Source organism: Hibiscus syriacus, unplaced genomic scaffold (assembly GCF_006381635.1).
Source record: "Hibiscus syriacus cultivar Baekdansim isolate YM2019G1 unplaced genomic scaffold, ASM638163v2 tig00116965_pilon, whole genome shotgun sequence".
NCBI lineage: Eukaryota > Viridiplantae > Streptophyta > Magnoliopsida > Malvales > Malvaceae > Hibiscus > Hibiscus syriacus.
Genome location: NW_024063490.1, coordinates 6,004,547 through 6,017,106, shown reverse-complemented (window position 1 = coordinate 6,017,106; position 12,560 = coordinate 6,004,547). Strand labels below are relative to the sequence as shown.

At 32.6% G+C, this 12,560-nt stretch overlaps 1 pseudogene; it reads left to right on the top strand.

The window, feature by feature from the left end:
* The first annotated feature begins 2,839 nt into the window (after positions 1-2,839).
* The window catches only part of LOC120191106, a 29,566-nt pseudogene continuing 19,845 nt past the window's right edge, over positions 2,840-12,560 (top strand).

Here is a 12,560-nt window from a genome sequence, read left to right as displayed (position 1 = left end):
TCTCAACGATTGTAAATGGTCTCAAATCATATGTAGAGATCATTCCAAACGAAAAGCGTGTGAGGAAGTTAGTTTACTCACTTCCAAAATCGTGGCAATCCAAGAAGACTGCAATCATCGAGGCTAAGAACCTAAAGTCCTTAACTCTTGAAGAGTTAATCGGTTCCTTCCTCACTCATGAAATGATGCTTGAAGATGAGGTGGACCTCGATAAGATTGACGAGACACCAAAGGAGAAGGAGAAGAAGAAAAACATTGAAGTTGCTCTCAAATCCACAAAAGATGAGAGTGATTCAGATAAAGATGACGATGACGAGGAAATGGCATTGTTTGTCAAACGGTTCAGAAAAATGATGAGACCTTACCGAGGAAGAAAATTCAAATGAAATGAAGGCCTAAAAAATGAACCAAAAGAGAAGGACCCTATCATTTTCTATGAGTGCAAAAAAACGGGGCATGTCAAATATGATTGTCCACAATTGAAGAAAAATGGTCAATCAAAGAATAAGCACAAGGCTCATGTGGCTATATGGAGTGATGAATAAGGTTCCGATGAAGAGGAACAAGAAGTAGCAAACTTGTGCTTGATGGCATTCGGGGAAGATTCTAAAGTAACCTCTAACTCATTTGAATTAGATGATTTATCTTATGATGAGTTATTAGAGGAATATAATGGGTTGGCTTCGGATTATGAGAAATTGTTTTTAAAATATAAAAATGATGTTTCAAAATTGAAAATGAAAATAAGCTCATATCCAAAACCAACAATAATTTTGAAAGTAAAATTAGTGATTTGCAAATCAAACTAGAAGAGTTTGAAAAGAAAAATTCAGATTTGCAAAATTTACTTTCAAAGGTCAATGATGATCATCAAAAGAAAATTGATGATCTTAAAGCTTCTTTTGATAAAGTTGGAACAAAACATTTTGAAAATAGAGAAAATTCAAAATCCAACTTTGTTAGAAAAAGTTTTAAAAACTACAATGATAGAGGTCCCCGAAGAACCTCTAATGGAAAAATCTTTAAAAGTATATGGGTTCTTAAAGGACTTGTTACTACTAAAGATAAGGATATCCTACACAAATGGATACCTAAGGGGACTAGGATTTTGGAAACTAATAAATATGGAGCCAAAAGAATTTGGGTACCAAAAATTAGAAATTAATCTATTTTTGTAGGAAAAGGAGCATTGCTACAAGGCATGGGAAACAAATTCAAACTCATGGTACCTTGATAGTGGATGCTCAAGACACATGACCGGAGACAAAAGCCGGTTCATAGAGCTTAACGCCAAAAATGGAGGATAAGTGCCTTTTGGTGATAATTCAAAAGGTTACATCGAAGGTATAGGTACAATAGGTAATACCTCTTCCATACAAATTAGAAATATTTTATATGTGAATGGATTAAAGAATAATCTTTTGAGCATTAGTCAATTTTGTGATAAAGGATTCAATGTCATGTTTGAAACTAATGGTTGTAAAGTTATTGGCATTGCATCTAATCGGATTATGCTTGTTGGTCAAAGAATAGGAAACATATACATGGTGCATTTAGACTCTATAAATATAACTAATTTATGCCTAGTTACTAAGGATGAGCGTGATAGTTGGTTATGGCATAGGAGACTGGGATATGCTAGTATGAGTGTTTTGCAACGATTAGCTCAAGGAGATTTGGTTCGAGGGCTGCCTAAACCAAAATTTGATAATGATAAAATTTGTGATGCTTGTGCTAAAGAAAAACAAAAGCGTATTTCTTTTAAATCCATTAATGATGTATCCATTAGTAGAGTATTACAATTGATTCATTTAGATCTTTTTGGGCCATCTAGAACTACTAGCTTGGGTTGAAAACAATATGCATTTGTATTGGTAGATGACTATTCTAGATTTACTTGGGGTTCTATTCTTAAGTACTAAAGATGAAGCATTAGAAAAATTAATTAAGTTTTCAAAATTAATCCAAAACGAAAAAGGTTACTCTATAAATAGTGTTAGTAGTGATCATGGAACTGAATTTGAAAATCTTGGATTTACTGAATTTTGTAATTCTAATGGTATTAGCTATAATTTTCCAGCACCTAGAACCCCTCAACAAAATGGAGTTGTTGAGAGGAAAAATCAAACTTTAGAAGAAATGGCTAGAACTATGCTTTGTGAAAACAAGTTGCCAAAATATTTTTAGGCGGAAGCTACAAATACTACTTGTTATATTATTAATCGAGTAATGATTAGGCCTATTTTGAAGAAAACTCCATATGAACTTTTTAAAAATAAAAAGCCTAACATTAGTTATTTTCATCCTTTTGGATGTAAATGTTTTGTTTTAAACAACGGTAAAGACAATCTTGGCAAATTTGATGCTAAAAGTGATTAAGGAATTTTTCTGGATTATTCCTTAAATTCAAAAGCTTATCGAGTATTTAATAAAAGAACTTTAGTTGTAGAAGAGTCTATACATGTTGTTTTCGATGATAATCTCCTTCCAAGAAAGGATTCTTGTGTGAATGATGATGTAGTCATTATAAATGCAAATGACGTTAGACATGACGTTGGAGAACCATCATCAAAGGAAGAAACGAAAGATGAGAAAACTCATGATCCTCTCGAGAATCCAACCATTGAAGAAAGTGAAGTATCTTATCCAAGAGAGTACAACTATGCCAAGGATGTTGAGATTATAGGTGATCCATCCAAAGGGGTAACAACTCGATCTTCTCTTAGAAATATTTGTAATTATGTTGCATTTATCTTATGTATAGAGCCTAAGAATATTAAAGAAGCATTAAATGATGAACATTGGATTATGGCTATGCAAGAAGAGTTAAATCAATTTGAGAGAAGAAAAGTATGGACATTAGTTGAAAGGCCTAGTAATAAATCTACTATAGGTACTAGATGGGTATTTAGGAATAAGCTTGATGAAAGTGGTAATATAGTGAGAAACAAGGCTAGACTTGTTGCTCAAGGCTATACTCAAGAAGAAGGCATAGACTATGATGAAACATACGCTCCCGTAGCTAGGATGGAAGCAATTAGAATGTTATTAGCATTTGCATGTTTTCATGAATTTAAATTATATCAAATGGATGTTAAAAGTGCATTTTTAAATGGTTTTATAAAAGAATAAGTATATGTGGAACAACCTCCTGGTTTTGAAGATTTAAAATTTCCAAATCATGTTCTTAAATTGACAAAAACACTTTATGGTTTAAAACAAGCTCCTAGGGCTTGGTATGAAAGATTGTCAAACTTTTTAATTGAAAAGGGATTTTCAAAAGGGAAGGTTGACACTACATTGTTTTTAAAGCATAAAGGTAAAGATTTATTAGTAGTTCAAATTTATGTTGATGATATAATATTTTGTTCTACTAATGATGTTCTTTGCCAAGAATTTTCTAAGCTAATGCAAAGTGAATTCGAGATAAACATGATGGGGGAGCTCTCATTTTTCTTGGAACTCCAAATCAAGCAAAGAAAAGATGGCATCTTCATCAATCAAGCTAAATACGTCAAAGATATGCTCAAGAAATTTGGACTGGAAAATGGGAAACCTCATGACACTCCAATGAGCTCTTATACAAAGCTTGACTTGGATGAAGGAGGTAAATATGTGGATGTTAAATTATATAGGTCAATGATTGGCTCTTTGCTCTATCTAACTGCAAGTAGATCGGACATTATGTTTAGTGTTTGCTTATGTGCTAGATTTCAATCATGACCTAAGGAATCACATTTACTAGTTGTTAAGAGAATCTTTAGATACCTTAAGGACACTCCTAGATTAGGACTTTGGTATCCTAGAGACTCTAGCTTTAGCTTGCATGCCTTCTCTGATGCGGATTATGGAGGAAGCAAATTAGATAGGAAAAGCACCTCCGGTACTTGCCAATTCCTTGGAAATATGATGATTTCTTGGTTTTCAAAGAAAAAAAATTGTTTTGCATTATCTACCATTGAAGCATAATACATTTCAGCTGGTAGTTGTTGTGCACAAGTTTTATAGATGAAACAACAACTTTTTTATTATGGAATTGAAGTAGGTACCATTCCTATCAAGTGTGACAATACTAGTGCTATTTGTCTCACTAAAAATCTCATCCAACACTCTAGAACTAAGCACATTGAAATAAAACATCACTTCATTAGAGACCATGTCGCTAAGAAAGATATAGTTCTAGAATTTGTTGATAATTTGCATCAATTAGCGGATATCTTTATAAAGCCTTTAGACAAGGAAAGATTTTGGACACTTAAGAGAGAATTATGTTTAACTGGCCTATCTTCACTTAGTGTTTAAAATAATTTTAGCATTTTTAAGAATAAATGAAAAATGCTTATAATTAATTTTGATTGCATTCTTTGCTATTAGTTAGGGGGAGTTTATGATTCTTTGTGAAAAATTGATTATATGTTCAAATAATTTTTAAATGATAGATTTGATTGATTGAACATAGTTATTTTTTCATAATATGAGTTGTCAATACCACTAGAGCAAATTAATTTAGCATTTTGAGTGTTTAAATCAAATTTTAGTACAGAGGGAATCGATACCCCCTTGAAGGGGAACCGATTCCCCTGTAGGGAAATCGATACCCCTGTAGGGAAATCGATACCCCCTGAGGGTTCTGGTTATATCACGCCCAGAAAACCCTCTCTCTCTTAAAACCTCTCTTCTTTCTCTTTGCCGCTGTTCTCCTCTCTACTCTCTCCCTATCTCCATATTTCATTAAAAACACCATTTTTAATCGAAATTACTTAAAATATCAACTCCTAAACTTGTTGGAATCATCAAAATTGTGCAACTTCATTCAATATCACTCAAATCCGAAATTCTTCAAGGTATTTTTCTAAAACTTCTATTTTATCAATTTTTGAACATAGAACTAGTTTTAATTAGTTCTAGATTGAAATAGTGATCGAGCATTGATTGTTTAGTGTTTAGAAACTATATTTTACAACTAATTTCATCAAAATCTCATAATTTTTCAATTAATTCTTGAAATTTCGAAATAAAAAAATGAAATTTTTTAATTAATTTCAAACTGTTGTGTTTTGATTTAATTATATTGTTAGTATGAAAACTATACGTATATTGATTTTCAAAACTTTATTTTTCAATAGTTTTCAAAAACTTTGCCCATTAGGATTGGTTTAGAGAACCTTGAGATATTGAGGACTCAATTGAGTTTTGGGATTGATTATATTGCATACATGTGTTTTAAAATTGCAGGTTATTCTTTCTATTCTGATTACCTTAAATCATGTCTCACAAACGTTCTAGACCTTCTTCTAGTCGTTATAGCCAACCTCCAAACTCACCTCCAAATCCTCCACCTATCCAACAAATTCATATTCCTAATCCCGATGATCCAAACATAACCATTCACAATTCTTGCTTCAATGAACCCGGTCGTAGACAAAATCTCTATTTTAGGTTTTGTCAATACTTTGAGTCCTACAAAATCCGAGAAGAACGCATCCCATCTCTTCAAGCCATGTTAGACATCAATTTTCGACATCTTCCTACTCTTCAAGAGTGGAAATTTGACAAACTTTTTGATCTTGAACCAATAGTCTACCATCAACTCGTTCGTATCTTCTACTCTAATGTCGTTTGCATTCAAAACCGGGAGAAAACCTTTACCACAGGAATTCGATCCTATCTTCTATGACAATTCTTTCATCGTGACCAGAATACATAGCCAAAGCATTAGGATTAGATAATAACGGGTTAGACAATGAAAAACTGACGGTAGGATCTCAGTATAAACGAAGGGATAATATGAGTGTGTTAGATCTTCACGATCGTTTTCTTTATCTCATGATCTCTTGGTGGTTTCGACCATCCGGAGGTCGTTACTCTACTCTCCGAGCCATGGATTTATTTTGGCTACATTGTGACCAAAAAAATCTTAAAATCAACCTTCCACAAATTATCTTTTCTAAACTTGTCGAAACCGTAAATCTTGTTCCCAATAAGAAATTATGTTCTTCTTTAGTTTACAGTTGTATTCTTAGTAATCTGTTTAAAAAGGTTGGCCTTAGAGTTGGTCTTGATGCTTCATTTCCCCTCAAAAATCAAATCAACCTATTTTCTTTAACTAAATCGGGATGGAAGTTGAATGAAGAGACTGGTATTTGGGTTCGTTCTCATGAACAACCTCCGGAAGCCGACGACTCCGATGATGAGCAAGAACAACACGAGGAACAAGTTCCACTAGAGGAACAAGCACGGCCAGAGGATCAAATTCCCTCATACTTTCAATCTTTTATGGATACATTTGATTTCTGGTATGCATCCATGGATTCTCGCTTCACTTCCATACAGTCTCATTTATCCACAATGAGAGCTCAATAATTGGAGATTCTCCGGGAGATGCGCGCGAACAACGTCTAACACCCGTAACCCGTATATTTATACCTATACAGATTACGGATGTCACCCGTATTTTCTAAAACTATTTCAAAATTCAAAAGCGATTTAAAATTTATTTTATTAAAATAGTAAATGATATTATAAAATTATCATATCATAAAAATTACGTTTCGTTGTAACCAATTTAATTCAAAATATTTTTAATTATGAATAGTGAATAGTACCCGTGAACAGTAACAGTGAATAGAGGGGGAATCGATTCCCTGTAGTAGGGGAATCGGTACCCCTTTAACAATCTGGAAAAAATTTCATAATTCGTGGTTACTGTTCATGCTACAGTAACTTTCGAAAATTTACATATAAAACTCATAAAAATTAACATTTCATCACTATAAAAATTCCCAAAAATTTACTCAATAATTAAATTAAACATTTCCAAATTACATGCCACTATCTAAAATCAAATTTCACAATAGGATGTCTTACTGATATTTAAATATACCTCTCGATGCTTGCTGTCGTTCTGAACTGTTTATTCCCTTACATGCTTTTTACCTATGCGTGAAAATCATCACACGCTAAGTATAAACTTAGTGAGGCAATTTAAAACATTTAACAGTGCAATACAATTCATGCATGATTTTCAATATCAAATTTCCATAAAATCATTTTACTAACATATTCAATATTTTACCATGATCAAAATAATATAAAATCTCTTACCATTTATCCCATAAGCTCGTAAGCTTATTTTACCATTATTCCGTAAGCTCATAAGCTTATTTGCATGGTTACCATTTATTAACCAATAAAACATAATCCATAGCCAATAGCCCAATATTAAACCTTGAGGACCCTGGGTATACGAGTAAAATACATGCACCGTAGTGCTAAACCTACACTAAGCTTACGCCATAGTGCTAATCCGGACAATACACATAAGGTCGTGCCCGCCACCTACACTAAGCTTACGCTATAGTGCTAATCCGGACATAAACCTGCACTTAGTTTCCTTACACACTATAGTGCTAATATAAACCTGCAGCTGCTATACTCTATGGCATGCCAACTATACCCTGTCCCTCAATGACTTACTTTGGGCATATAGTCTATTTTATTCGATCCATCCATGGCAAAGTATATCATCAATATTTAACATTGGGCAGTTCATACCCGAAAACATTTATGGTAAAATATCACATTTTTCATGATCAATGCATTTTAGTTTCATACTCTGACATATCAATGTCAATTTATAAAAATGATATAAAATCATGCCGATATAAACAAGGTCGACTTATCGCAAGTATTCCTTATGATGTATAAAACATCAATGTATAATTTCATGCATGTATTGCACTCACCTTGACACTTTATATCTTTCAAAATATTTGTGCCTCACTATTGTCCACAATATACCCTTTTTATACTTGACTTGATTCAATTGCAAATCAACCACGATCTGCATAAATCACAAATTCATAATAATCCATATGTTAGTATTTTACTAACATAAATACATTCCTCCATACTATATTTGAAATTCATCATCTATCAAAATATTTAACTCTTAATAATTCCTTATAACATTGGAACCAACTTTTCCAATTTACCCAAAATGGTCTTCACCATTTTACCACTTAAATTCTTAATACCAATAATTCCAACATTGAAATTATTTCCATTCAAATGCTTTTACAAAAGCATAAATACATTTAAGTACCCCAACTATGCAATTGTTGTACTTAAATCACCAATCATTTCAATCTTCCCAAAATAATCAATTTCACATCTAACACTCATTTCAATTCATGAACAACAATTTCCAGCATAGTACATCAATTATACAACACTTATACAATAACCCATCAATTTTCTAGAATTCAGACAACTCGTACTACCCTTAAAGAATCATTATTATGTATTGATATAAACACTGGAATTCAATTCCATTTCTTCTGTTAAAAACTACAATCGAATACGAATCTATCCATATAAAGAACTCCTTCTAATTCATTCTGTACAATTTATGGTGAATTTTCAAAGTTTACCAACAGAATCTGTTTTGTACAGAATTCTGCTGTCCGACTTTTCTGACCTTTCCTCAGTTAAAAATTCATATATATTTGTATACAACTTGAAATTGATCCCTGTTTGTTTTAAAAAAAACTAGATCCATATATGAACACAATATATAAAAACAACCTCCAAATTATTTTTATATATTTTCTGGTGAATTTTCGAACCCAGTGTAATTCCCAAAATCTAAACTGTTTTTCTTTAATCTCATCCTTATGTTCTTCATCAATTCATACAACCTCAAAATCATCAATAATCATCATCAATTTCAAAAACCATTGTATAAATCCAAATTTCCAGATTTGGGGATATTTGAATCAAGCAAGATTATCATGCAATATTGGTACCAAATGATAGCGTTTTTCGCAAATAACCATTTTCTATTTTCATCATACTCATAATCCTAAAGAAATTACTTGAAATTTGAGTTGAAGCTTTGCTCTTACCTTTGAAGAAGCCCACGTTGGTTGGAGAAGAAGATAGAATATTTAGATGACATTTTGAGTGCATTTCATCTTTGTTTGAATTATATTTCACTATAAATGAATATAATATTCATTTATTTGGAAAAAGACCAAAACACCGTTAATGAATATTTTTATTCACCATCAAACCTAGCAATCTGATCAATACCATATTTCAAAGTCAAACATAATTTATTTTGTCTTTGACTTCCGAAATTCACCTTGAATTTTCAAATCTTGCGTTTTAGTAACTAAATTGCACTGTTTCGGTTAAATCTGAAAATTTGCACATTTCCAGACCAAATTTCTCTGATCCAAAATATTAAAATAATATTTCCAACCATTTTATAACATCCTTCAAATTTTTGTAAAATTCCAATTCGATCGAAATTTACCGATTCCTTACCGGCTTTAACCCTTTCTAATTTTTCTTTACTAAAATTCCAAATTCCAAAAATATGATTTTTATAAAAATCCACTCTCAAGAGTAAACCATCATTTATGGAAAAAAAAATCTTTTTATGAAATTTATCACTTAATTCCCTAAACTTTTCCCAAGTTTTATACTTTGACCATCAAACTTTCAAAATTTTCATTTTGGTCATTGTCTAAATTTTTGGGGTATTACACAACGCTTCTATGAATGAACGCATTGATGCACTTTCACTTGAGATGGCCGCTATGCGAGCTCATTTTCCTCCTCCCGATCTTCTTGCGGATGCTTGATTCTTTGTCTTGCTTTAGTACTTTGAAATAGAACATGGAGTTTATTGTTTCAACATTTTGAATGACTTTGGATTGTTTTTAATTTTGATTATTGGATGTTTGAATTTGTTTGATGGATTATTGATGTTTGAACTTATATTTCTATATATATTTGGTTTGGTTAAATTTATTCATTCTTGCATCATTTATATCATGTTAGATATATGACCAATTTCGCCATATCACATTGTTTATGAATATTGATTATGAAACCAATGGCTAACGTTTCTCTTGATTATGAAACCAATGGCTAACGTTTCTCTTGATTATGATCTTAGCAGCTTAAGCTATATATATTTATAATCAATTGGCTAAATGATTTCCAAACCTTGTTTAAAATCTTTTAAAGGTCTTTTTGATTTAACAAAAAGGGGGAGAAAATGTTAAAGTGTTTTTAAAGGGGAGAAGTTTTCAAGTAAGGGGGAGTAATTTCAAAACTTGATTTCAAAATCTTAAAATTACTGAAATGTTTTGTTCTATCAAAAAAGGGGAGATTGTTGAAAATATTTTGATATTTTGATATAACAAATTAAGTTAAATGAATTTTAAGATTTTCCAAAAGATTTTTCGAGTATATTCGATATAATTATTCGAATATCAAAATATTACTCCAAATCTTTCAAATGTCATTTTTAATCCTTACTCAAGTGTAAAATTAAGTTTTAATCTTAAAATAATTTCAAAACAATTTTACAAAGTATTTCGAACCGTTTCAAGCCAAAAATTTCAGATTGTCCAGAGGGAATCGATTCCCCCCCAAGGGGGTACCGATTCCCCCCTGAATGGTTTGACTCTGAGAAAAATAGAATGCTCGGAGGGAACCGATTCCCCCCAAGGGGGTACCAATTTCCCCCCGATCAACGGTCGAAATATTTGAATTTTACACTTAGTGAATCGATTCCCTATGAGGGGGTATCGATTCCCCCCACGCTCCAAGATGTTTTATTAATTGATTTCACACTAAAACGGCTCTATTGACTCCACTAATCATCCCCAACGTTCAGAATCATTTGAAGGTGTATTTAAACAAGCTTATAAGACATTGATCAACAACAAGGAAACACAAGAAACAAGAATCAAGAGAGAATCAAAAAGAAAGCATCAAACCTCAAGTTTGAGCATTTCAAGCCTATTTTTCATTCAATATTCATTTTGCTTTCAAGAACACTACTTGTACTCAATTGTATTCATTTTTTAGTGTTCTTTTCTTTGTTCTAGAATTGTGCAAACAATCTACCTTGTGAGGATTTCCTTATAAGTTTGCAAATTTGTAAATTTGTAATCTTCTCTTTGAGAAAGAGTGTTCTCAAGAATTGGGGTATATTCTTGAGGGAGTTGTAAAGTTATCTCTTTGGCCTCAAAAGAAAGAACAAATTAGTGAATATGTTGGAAAATCCTTAGTGTGGATAGCTAAGGTAGTGGACGTAGACTTTGGTTGAGAAAGTTGAACCACTCTAAATCGCTGTGCAAATCTTTTCAATTTTCTGCAAAAGCTTCCACCAAAATTTTAATTGCCAATTCACCCCCCTCTTGGCCAATTCCATCAATCGATTAACTCAACATCTTCTCGTTAGGAACATCTTCTCCCCCATCGGGAGAGTTTCGAGGTTTAGCTTTAATCAAGCTAGTAATTCCTTATGAACAAAAGATGACCCTTGGGTAGGCTTTTAGGCCCCAAGGTAACCCTTTGGGTAGGCTCAAAGGCCTCAAGGTACTCCCTTAGATTGACTCCTACGCCAATAGGTCTAAGGTAAGTCTTTATGGATGCAGTTCTGGGTAACTGCATATAGAGTGTTTGGGTGAAAGGTATTACTGTGTTTTTAAAAGTTTGTTTTACTTAAATAAACTACTATTTCTGGGTTTTTTTAACACACTAGACTCCCCAACTCTATATTCTAAATCTATCTCTCTGAACGTTTTATTTAAACCGTAAACTTCGTGACTATTACCTGAAAATTTAATTAGTGGAGTCTCAACTCATCACTAGGACATGTTTATGTCTAGATAACTAAGGAAATCTTCATGTTGCACCATATATATGTTTGTCCTTTAGTAGTTTTGTATTATTGAGCTTTCCCAAAGCTCGCTATATTATTCAGCATTTTACGTTAAAGGAATTGACCACGTGTAATATCGAAATTAGTAATGAGAATTCTTTCGACATTGCTTATGGAGTACAGTACATATGTAGTTAGGGGTATGTATGTTACATTTGTTTTTTATACTCAATTTAAACATTTTTATGATATGATATATGAACAAATTCTATATTTTTTATGTGGATGATTTTATGAACTTGTGTTTATTTATAAATCATGTTACGATTTTTAAATGGTTTATTAAAATTTTTATTTTAAGGTATTTTTAATGTGGGTCACTCTGTTGGCCTTAATGTGACATCTATGATCAGATCGGATCATTTGTATCGATCCGAGAGTGTTACATGAACTAACAGCTAGAATTAGAATATTAGCATTGTAATCACCATTTTTATAAGCCCAAATAAATATGTAAAACCCAACATATATACATACCCAAATTATTCAGTCCATTTACAAATTAAACCCAATTAGAAAACCCAAAGCCCATGTGCAAACCGATTAAAAATTAGGGTTTCATCTTTTTACACTTTAGCCACTCAACTGCCACCTCTTCACAGCCGTTAGATCTAGAGATGATTTGATGGTCCCAGATTCACCACAGCTAGGGCTGCCAAAACCCTACTGTATCATCCACCCAAGCCACCAAAATTGCGCCGCCGCTGTCAACACTCTCATTCAGCCGCGCCATCGTCCAAGCCGCCATCTTCATTCGAGCCGAGACAGATCGCTAAGAATCTGGGACATTTAATTCCATCCACGCGCGACTGAT